This window comes from Crassostrea angulata, chromosome 4, assembly GCF_025612915.1.
Source record: "Crassostrea angulata isolate pt1a10 chromosome 4, ASM2561291v2, whole genome shotgun sequence".
NCBI lineage: Eukaryota > Metazoa > Mollusca > Bivalvia > Ostreida > Ostreidae > Magallana > Magallana angulata.
The window spans coordinates 36,362,464-36,373,790 of record NC_069114.1 but is presented as its reverse complement, the minus strand read 5'-3'; the positions used below and the strand labels follow the sequence as shown (position 1 = coordinate 36,373,790).

Sequence of the window (11,327 nt, the reverse complement as noted above, 5' to 3'; positions counted from 1 at the left end):
TATCACTCTAGTAGATGGGCGTTACTCTGACACTTATCCTTCTTATTCCATGCTAGACGAACTAGACGATTCTTTTGAAGATTAGAAGAGATTAGTTCAGATCACGTTAGCTGAGGTCAAAAGCAGTAATGTAATTTAACAGAAATTCAAACATTGTCGAAAAATAACCTCAGATTGGTTAAGAAGATTTGAATTATTAAAAATATATTACTTTTATCAATGATGTCAATCATGGGCGCATTAAAAACTATGGCCTATCGTGCTAACATTGTCAATGTATGCATTTAATAGTGCACAATGCTGCATGCATAATGTGTCTGAGTGCTTTCATGAATATTATGTATTTTATGTATTTTCATTTCTTAATTTTTAAAGGAAAGTTCCTTTCTGTAAACATATTTTGGCGGGTAGCAAGCAGGTAGCACGCAGCTAAACTCAGCGAGATTCGTCAAGACTGAAAATTCAAATCTGACGTCTCTCCGAATCTCCGACGAGTGTCACACAATGATCCGGAAAAATAATCCCAAACTTCGCCCAGCGATTTTGATAAAAAAAAAATTTTTTACCCGCTCTACCCTTTCACATTAGACATCCTTCTAACATCCTAGCACAAACTTGATTTGTTCTTTTTATTGGTTAATCCAACAATATACATTGTATGAACTTTTTGATTTTTCAATGATTTATTGTCGCCATTTTAACCTCCGATGCTAGGGGTTCCAGTTTAGTTGAATACTTGTGCATTGAAATGTTTTACTGTTTTTTTTACTTAGTGAAAATTTGTTAAATTTTATCTAATGAGATTTATGGTTTACTTTACTGATACTTTATCAGTAAAGTAAAGTACTAAAAATACCATGAATATGTAAGAAACTGTGGACTGTTTTGATACTCTTTAGCATCGGAGGTTACTGATTTTTTATAAAGAGAAATTGACAAGCGCCTGCGTTCTACAACTGCGTTCATCTTACAGTTGCTTTTACCTAAAAATTTTACCGAGTGTATCAGATATTCTGGTCACTAGGGCTCCGGAGTAGGCGCATAGAATAAACATAATATGTAACAAATGTTTATTCAATGTTTTTATAAACCAGACAAAGAGGTATAGCGCACTTAATATACCATTTGGCCTCAAATATAGCCTTTTGCAAACATCAGACATTTTCCATATTAAACAATATTTAGTTTAAATATATTCAAAGAAACGCAATTTACACAATCACCATGCTCTAAGAGTCTTAATTATCTTACACGACATCATTAAAATATTCAGGTTTTGTTAGGGATATATAGGAAAGTAGTTTGTATACGATAAAGAATTGGATATTTGACTATTTGAACCACTATAAACCAAAAACATCCGATATGAATTATGTTCTACAGGTATTGTAGTACACGTTTACATTGAATTAGCTTTGGTTTAACGTGGTCTTCGTACTGAAAATAAGACAAATATTTCAGTTAGTGTCTTTTTTAATACAATCATGTATAAAGCAATATATATTGAAAATGCATCTGACGAAAATGTAATATGCGTGGCCTAGTGGTAACGCGTAGGTGTTTATGATTTTGTGGCCGCTGGATCGAATCCACTAAGTAGTAATTTTTTTCACTTAAATTAAAACATGAACAGAATAGAGAGGTTAAGTTACATGTATCTATTCTTCTGGTTTAAAAAAAAATATCTTGTTTAAAGTAGTCCGAGTATCGCACTACGTCATAATACGGATTTTACAATATTGGTTCGACTTTTACAAAGCGTTTTTTATACCCGGTATTGATTTTGCTCTACATCGCTGTTGTAAACAATGGCAATAATAAGCAATTAGAACGGTAATATATGTATTCTATGAGAGATAGAAATGATTAATGTTGAGAAACTCGATTCTGTTAAAGTAAAATGAAAAACGAAGTCTGATTAACCAGGATCTCAGGTATGCTTATATCTTCTTTGTTTTGACCCCCCCCCCCCCCGGAATTTTTCTTTTTCTTTTACTAAAACCGGTTTAAATTTAGAGACAGAAGCTATTTCGAATTTAATGAATTGTCAATTAATTAATGTTTAAATGATATCTACCATTGTTGACAGATCTAGGCAGAAAACTGTAGCAAAATGTGATTTTTACGGATGTTTTCGTCAGGGTCTACTTGGTTTAGAGCTTATAGCGTGAAAAGTAATCCGTCAACATTTAATTTATTTTACCAAATCTTTTTTCTAAGCTGTCAATCTATAGAATAAACACCATGAATTTAAGTTTGAGTCCATAAATAGTAAAAAAAATTACCAAACGCGATACTAGCATTGCATTTTTTGTATTCTATTTTGATACATCAGGTCCATAAAGCGTACTTACTTACAAAAATTTGCGCAAAATTATTGATGAGATATGGCTTAGATAAATATTTATACTCTATTTTGTATGTTCAGTTCTAATTTTCCCAAAATTGGTAATTATTTATAGGAAAAACAGACGTCTGGCAAATGTCATAATTGTAAATAATTTTTGCAAGGGGGTACACCCGTCTGAGAGGTGATAACAAACAAACTAGCATGTAAACATATATATTTTCTTTTGTATATGTATTGCTAGAATGTATATTTATCATTTAAAGCTAAGCTTTTAATGATTGAGCCCATTTAATGCCGAGTATAGGACTACCTTAATTCATTCTGAGTATGAGCACACCCAATATATATAGATCTCTTCTTTAACACTATGTTCATGTACTCTATTTACACTTAGATCTATTCTATTTTGCTTAAACTTATCACGGTTTAGAATACCAACTACTTTTATACACAGAAGATTTTCCCGATATTATGACAAATCAGTTATTACAGACACCATCCAGGTTTGCAACAGCTAGGTACTTGAAGCTATTTTTAGTAACAGGTACTTCCCGTCCAAATACAAGGTGTAGGCGAAATAATGGGAAAAGGCGCTATACCTCTTTAGTATTTTTTGTGTCGGGAGTGGGGGTGGGGGTTGCCAGACTGGGATATTAAATGCTTGATGTGGAATTTTAGATAGTTTTATGTTTGATGATTTGCCCGATATTTCATTAACCACTTCTGTGCCACAGGGCCGATTTTGGGCCGATCACGCAGTTGCGTAGCTGCAGGACTCTAGCTCCCGGTATGAAAAAATTCGGACGGACGAGCTGCACGACTGTAGCTCCCGGTCTGAAAAAATTCGGATGGACGACCTGGGAGCTACAGTGCCTCCCATAGTAAAAAAACTGCAATGTACTGCGCACAAAAAAATGCGCTAGTTTTGGACCGATTAATCTCATTTACGATCATATTCTGTACAAATATTTGATCCCCAAAAATTCCTCGGACATTTTACTACAGATATCGTCACTTCACTTGCATCTGATATTCTTTTAAACACCATCAGCAGCCCTGTAAATTAAAGTGGTGCAAGTTTGTTTACATTTAAAAATGGCGACTCCCGATCTCGACGTAAATTAACATACTTCATTTTCTGAGGTCGGTTATCATTTTTAAGAGAAAGTCTGAGGCATGTAACGTGACGATATCAGTAGTAAATTGGCTGAAGAAATTAATGGTACTAATTCTTTTTACAGAATTTGTGTGAAAATAAGGTTAATAAGTCCAAACTAGCGCAATTTTTTGTGCGCCGTAAATTGCAGATTTTTCCTATGGTAGGCACTGTAGCTCCCATTTAAACATAAGATATTTTATACATCTTTTATGATTTAAAACATTACAGTAATGAAATTTTTGCACATTTAAAATATTATAGATTGCAATTTATGTCGATTATATATGATTTTTTCATAAATTGACAATAATTTTTTTTTATGTACACATGCCCTACATGTAATATTTTAGCGAGCCGCGCCGGCGCGAATCAAGCTCTACCGGCAAGGCGTGTGTGAATAAAAATATTCGTACTAGTTGCACATTCATTTAACGGATTTTTTGGCTTCAGTAAATCAGACCAGTAATGCATTGTTTTAATCGTTCCAGTAGTTCCCTGTAATCATGGCAATTTTCACCACTTCACACTCTCACGAGAATCAGTAAGACAATAAAAACAACAAGCATTCTGAGAGTATTGCATAAGCAATACACATCCCCTACCTGTTTATAACAATGCACTGTTATGCAGAATATCGAACCCGAACATTAAAAAATTGGAATATAGAAAATAAATTTTCTCGAAAATATGTCAACCAGACGCTACAAAAGTGTAAACTTGATCTGTAGTTTGATATTTTGAAGCTGTTCAACAAATTTCATATTATTCCTTAAACGCATAAAGAACAAAAGTGTGGAATACTGAAGTGAGACAGACAGACGGACGGACAAACGGGCAGACAGACGGACTGACACACATTAGGCTATTTATTGGGTTCGTCGAGTCCAAGTTCTGTTGGATATTGCTTATTGGATATCAAAAAACCCGTACACACGAAAGTGCAGTTATTGGGTTGTAACTGTTTAAAACTTATTGGTCATCTATATTTAAGTGTCTACACTTATTGGATTTTTCATTTTATTCTTGATGCATACCAAATTTACGGTTGATTAATTGTTTGTATGTTTATTAAGACAAAACTGCATACCTTTTATTTGAGACAAACTTCTTTTTGTGAGGTAGTTTTGCTAAGATCAAAAATATTATTTCCCTATACAATGCACATGACGAATTAGCATTTATAAACCGCCTCCTAATGGAAGGCAAGTTTACCTTACTGTAAATACAAATACTTATTTTAGTCATGATTTCGGATACATAGAAACATTCATTACAAACAAAAACCCAACAAGTCTTCTAATAAAGTCCCATTCATATTGGATACATAAAGGAGCCAACAGGTATTCTACTCCAGTCCAAATCCTCTTGGTTATCTGTCAATGGAATACAACTCAACAAGAATTGGACACCTGTCCAAATCCTCTTGGCTCCCTATCTTCCTAAAGTGGAATACAACTCAACAAAAATCGGATGCCTGTCCAAATCCTCTTGGCTACCTATCTCCCTAAACTGGAATACAACTCAATAAGAATTGGACATCTGTCCAAATCTTCTTGGCTACCTTTCTTTCTTAACTGGAATACAACTTAACAAGAATTGGGCATCTGTCCAAATCCTCTTGGCTACCTATCTCCCTAAACTGGAATACAACTCAACAAGAATTGGACACCTGTCCAAATCCTCTTGGCTACCTATTTCCCTAATCTGGAATACAACTCAACAAGAACTGGACACCTGTCCAAATTTTCTTGGCTACCTTTCTTTCTTCACTGAAATACAACCCAACAGATATTTGGAACATCTGAGTGTCTGTATTTTTCTTGAATATCTGTTCTCCTGTATTAAAATACAACCCAATCAGTAGAAGGCATTTGTATTATATCTAGGTACATGTATTATTATTTTGCATCTAAACAACCTGGCTGTATGCAAATGAAACCAATTCTTCTAAGCATGGTTTTGAAATTAAATTATTGCAACATGGCCGTAGTTCATAAAATTCAAGCAAATATAATGAAAAGATTTTATCCACAAACTTTCATTTTATCTACCATTAAGTATATGTAACTACCAAACTATTGAGGAATCAATATTATTTATTTTTGTCTTCAGAAACACAGAAAAATATTTTTCTAAGCTTTGATCCAAAGATATATTTAATGACAAATGGCACAAGAAATATTAAATAAATCAAGTCCATTACAAATTTGGCTATCAGTTCATTTAGTAAAAGAAATTCTCATCAAATGAAGAAAATCCATGAAGACGCTACAAATAATTTTATACAACCATACTGCTAAATAAATTGCAATCTTGCAATAATTTGACTTGATCATAGGAAATTCTCATCAAATGTCCAGGTAAATGAATATGTATACTTTCGTATGATACAATTCTCAAACTGATTACATCCTACTAAACAGATACAATGCATGTGTTTCACACAATAAAAGAAATTACCATTGACTAAAGTTCAGTGACAAGTAAATGATTATGAACATTTTGTCTCAAACTAGAAAGAAGAGCAAAGGAAAAGAACAATACAAACATCATTACATAACAAACATTTGATGCAAAAATTCAAAATGGGTTTTATTTTTGTTTTTGGATCAGATTCCACACTTTCTTCCCATGGCCTATACTGTATGGAATCTCCATCATCCCTGCTTTTCTATATTGCCATATTACAAGTTATTCTTCCTGGAGTGGTGTGTATGTGTTAAGACATTCTCTGAAATATTATTTAACGTCATCCAGTTCAGCCTAAGTCCATTTTATTCGTGATACAATGAAACAAATTTGTACATCTTATAAAAATGTGTTATAATCTAAATCTGCACCACCTCTATCTTATCATATCTAAACATGGACTGAAACTCACACTTGACCTCTTTTACAATGAGTTACTCTGCACACAAAGTTTGACTGATATTATCCAGTTTGTTTGAGTTTAAAATCAGAAAAGTTCAATTGAAATATTAAATAACTTACTCAAATAAGTCGTGGGGTATAATATAAAGAAAAAAACATTTAATAAATGAAGAGGATTTCTTTCTTCGAAGTGATGTCTCCTCTTCTTCCTCTTCCTGTTGGTCTGCTTCCTCTGCCACTACAAGAAAGTTTTATTCAATTAATTGTAACTGAAAAGTGCTCAATTTCCAATTTATCAAGTTCCAGGAACCAAATTTTCAGACACCTTTACAACAAACGATTTACATCCAACTGAAGCAATGTTTGTCAAAGGAATATATTTATGATGGTGAAAACAAGCAAGCAGTAAATAATGTTCATCACAATATTCTTAATTAAAATATAAATATGAAAAGTTTTGATTTAGACACAGTATATAGCAAAATCTCTTCTATATTTTAGTGTAAACAAGCGAAAATCGATAGTTATCTAAATATTGTGTGCACATCCTGTTGGTTTTCAAGAAGAAAAGCATGTCTCCAAACACTAATGGTTAACATTGATAATTCCTGGGCTGCGTTTTACAAAAGAACTTACGACGTATGACCAAATTAATGAATGATAATTAATCACGAACTAATTAATGTTTATTCTAATGGCTGTTAAATACGATTATGGAAGTAATAACAGTTGTAAATAAATGATTTTATGTATATTTTATTCCTTTAAGATCAATCCATGAAACATAAAATATTTACGACATGTAAGTTCTTTTGTAAAATGCAGCCCTGAGTTGTATTTTTTATTGCTTACTTACAATTGTCTAATTCTGATGGGACATCTTCTTTAAGTGTGTTTTCTGCTATGTTTACAGCTGAAGTCCCTAAAATATATTTCAAACAATATGTATACAATTATCAATATAATACAACAAATGGATGATTATACAATAGCATGAATTAATAATAGCAGATCTATACTGATTTCAGTATTGTTAATTCACAAAAATAATGAAGTTAAAAAAAAATCAAGCATTGTCAAAAGAGTTGGAAAGTGTGAATACCTTCATCCAAAGGTTCAGAAGGACCTGACATGATCTCAGCATAAATTTCTGAAAGAAAAAAGAATAATTTGAAAAGCCTTAAAATGAAAAAGACAAATAATATTATTTATGTTTACAGTGTTGGACTCCTTCCCTGAGGTTAGAAGCAAATTATTATAGAATGTTATAGTTATTCCTTTTCGTATTTGGTGGGTAGAAAATAAGACCCAAAACACTTGAAAAATTCAACATCATTACCTTCCAGTGTAATATCTGTTAATTTTTTGCCTGCATATTTCCCAGTCAGGCCATATTCTGTTAACAGCATAAGTTTGGAAATATCCATACGCTCGATGATTCTTGAGGTCTGCCTATAATGTATTCTATGGATGTCTAATGTATGTCCCTAGTGATTTGTCAGCCATTGTTGTTGTTGAGGTGATATGTCAAAGACCTGAAAACACAAAAGCAGCCTCAATAAGAAACTTTTTGAGCCAAAAAAACTTACTGAACCTTTGTAAATTCTCCAAGGACCAAGGTGAACAACAAAATTATATATTATAGAGTCAAAAACAGGCATGAAATGTTTTCATTTGTCAATGAAATGACGTAAAAAGCTGGCATGTAAAATTTTGACTGTTTGTTGAACTTTAACAAAGATTAAATTTTAACATCAATTGCGTGCTTGTTTTGTTTAGTTTCAATGCAAATGATTTAAACGCTTTCTCAACAAAGCACGTAAAATATATCATTTTCAAACATCAGTATCAGTTCCCTTACTTGTACTATTGTGGCTGTGCACTTCCTCAGGTTGACAGAGGTTATTTTTTCTGGTTTCTTCAGACAGCACGTGTCACAGAATGCTTTTAAACTGTCATAAGCACGCAAAACTCCAAACCAACCCTATGAAAAGGAAATGTCCATGATAACTAAAGTAAAAACTGCTCTATGTTTATGTGTGTTTAAAGCTATCAGTGAAAATGAAGTTTGTGATTGTAATGACTGCACTGAATACTTGGTTTCATCATTTTACTCTCAACATGTAGTTTCATATTGCTGAATTTTTTCCCCCAGAAATAGGCCATTTTGAATTGAAAACAAGATGATACTGTTAGGTGTGAAGTGTAAAAAATATATTATTCTTACTTGTATTGGAGAAGAAAAAGTCATTACTGGGCTGTATCCCTGCCTTTACTCAAACATCTGCACTTGCTAAGTACTCCAGAATTCTTTTTGTATCGTTAGGAACAATCATCGGAACACCACGACCGAGCTTAAAAAATATGCAGATTATAAGTGACATTGACTATATTCGATTTCATGGCCTACATTGAATAATGACAGAATTAAGAACTATAACAATTTCTTAGGTCATCTAAGAAATAATCTACATGTAGATTAAATATAATATTTAATGCAATTAAGGTAGTCAAAGAATACGTTTACATTCTAACATGTTACTGTAATTGAATGCCCCACTGGCAAGATACTGATGTAGCAATATTTTACAAATAACTTATGAATAACCACTCAGATGACTTATTAAATAATAGAAATAAACAATGAAAGAATCTAAGTGAGTTACTTTATTCTCTATTGATATATACCTTGCCACGAACTTCTATTAAATCTTGAGATTCCAGTAGTTTTTGTTCTAGAACTGAAAGTTCTGCTCTCATAGACCTTATCATATTAGTTATACTTTGCTGCCTTCTCACATAGTCCTTCACCCTATTTGAAAAACATTAAAATAAATATATTTATATCAAGCTCAACAAATAAAGCATTTTATTTTGTTCAATGTTTTATCATGAAATTCAAAAGAAAGATGGGTGTGATCCATATCAAAATGATTAAAAAAGAAAGTAAAGTTGAATATACCTGATACTACTCTATTTCGCCACGTCGACATTTGTTATACAGCAACAATCTAGCCTGAGAAACTTCTGCAGTAAATCTAAAGTTCTGGGGCGTTGTGTCCTTTTCATCGAAGTTCTTGATGTCATTACGGATCTTTTCTTGAATTTTGATAATGTCCTCTGGCTCAGGGAGTCTTTTTTCTTTGTTGAAGCTACTAACTTGAAGTGTGAATGTTGCTAATTTTGTGACTTTCGTGGACCATTCTAATTTCATCAACTTGACGAAGCTCTTACTGTCATTAGCTGCTGCTTCACCTTTGCTTTTGATTCCCTCTGCCCATTTTGCACCTAACATCCGTTTTATCTTATAGCCTAGCCTTTTAACTGTTGAGGGGGCTTGCATGTCTTCTTCATCATCAAAACCAGATGAGGCAGTTATCAATGCTCCCATTGCAACATTGTCAAAATTTTCTGGGAGCAACAAGTCAGGCATAGATAAATTAGAGTCCAACAAGTCTCTGGCGTTTAACAACAGTCTTGCAGCTTCTCTCATCCTGGAGGAAGTATAATATTTTCTTTTTAATTTATTTCCAATGTTTCTGCACATCCACGTATTTCCAAGGCATATAATAAGAGGATCTTGTTGAGCAGTTTTAGAAATAATATCATTAGTCATTATGGGAAAGACTTTGTTTATTAAGGCTTTGCTGGCTTTGCTTTGCAAAGTACTTGGTCATAAATGTTTGTTTTGGACAACTCTCTGACATAAATGCCTTCACCATCTTCTGCACATAGGTTCTCTTCAGAAGACATGTCTGACTTCTCATCACCATCCTCATTACAAGAGAGTTCTTTTCGTCTATTGAAATTCTTCACAAGTTTGGAGTCAAGTGTTCCTCCATCTGTGTTAGGCATACTCAAACATGGATAGACATCACTCATCGCATTCTCACCTTCTGAAGACTTCCTGTCACTTACGACCTCCTCAATAATAACTTTTCTTTTCTTTGCAATTACTCAATTTTGTCCTTTTCTTTTCTTTGTGCTATTCCTCTGTTTATTGTTAGGAATCCAAACGTCTGATTCATTGTGATCTCCTGATGAGACAAAAGGGTCATGACCACTGTCCTTATATGAATTGTTGCACGAGATTTCCTTCTGGTTTAATGCCAAGGATCGTTTTCTTTTTTTCTGTCTGACTGTCAATATTTTGTTAGAATGATCTGTATCATATTCATCTTCACATGGAATGTAAGAAAGATCATCAGATACTGAGCTGCTAGAACTGATATCGTCAAGACCCAAAATTGAATTGATGAGTTCTAAATCCTCCTTGTTATCCAGCTCCTCAATAATTAAAGAATTACTAACTTCCTGTTCGAGAGCACTACCAGTATGCTCATTAATTAAGCAAAGGATGATTCTGATGAACTTCATCATTTAGATCTTTTTGGTCTGAAGTATGTTGGCCAAGTTCTAAGTCACCACCACCCTCATCCTCGTCACAAGAAGCACATTGGCTAAGTTTCTTGCCATTGGAAGCAGATGTGCACATTTCTTGTTGCAGAGAGCAGGTGTGCTAAGTTCCTTGTCACTAGGAGCAGATGTGCTGAGCTTCTTGTCCCTTGAAACAGACGCGCTGAGTTCCTTGTCGCTAGAAGCAGACATGATGAGTTTCTTGTCCAGAGGAGCAGATATGCCGAATTCCTCATCGCTGGGAACTGGTGTGTTCAGTTCCATGTCGCTAGGAATAGACGTGCTGAGGTCCTTGTCGCTAGGAGCAGGTGTGCTGAATTCGTTTTAACTGGAAGAAGGTGTGCCGAGTTCCTTGACATTAAGGGCAGGTGTGATGAGATCCTTGAGGCTAGGAGCAGGTGTGATGAGGACCTTGATGCAAGGAGAAGGTGTGCCAAGTTTCTTGTTGCTAGGAGCAGGTGTGCCAAGTTCCTTATCACTAGGGGCAGATGTGCTGAGCTCCTTGTCGCAAGGAGCAGGTATCCTCATCGC

The 11,327-nt window shown here is 34.0% G+C and overlaps 1 long non-coding RNA gene across 1 annotated transcript; it reads right to left on the bottom strand.

The window, feature by feature from the left end:
- Positions 1–5,491: 5,491 nt before the first annotated feature.
- Positions 5,492–7,532, bottom strand: LOC128182566 (uncharacterized). The gene is made up of 3 exons (XR_008243436.1): positions 7,483–7,532; positions 7,237–7,302; positions 5,492–6,618 (listed from the first exon to the last, which is right to left on the bottom strand). It is a non-coding gene; the product is annotated as an uncharacterized LOC128182566 (long non-coding RNA).
- Positions 7,533–11,327: the final 3,795 nt, after the last annotated feature.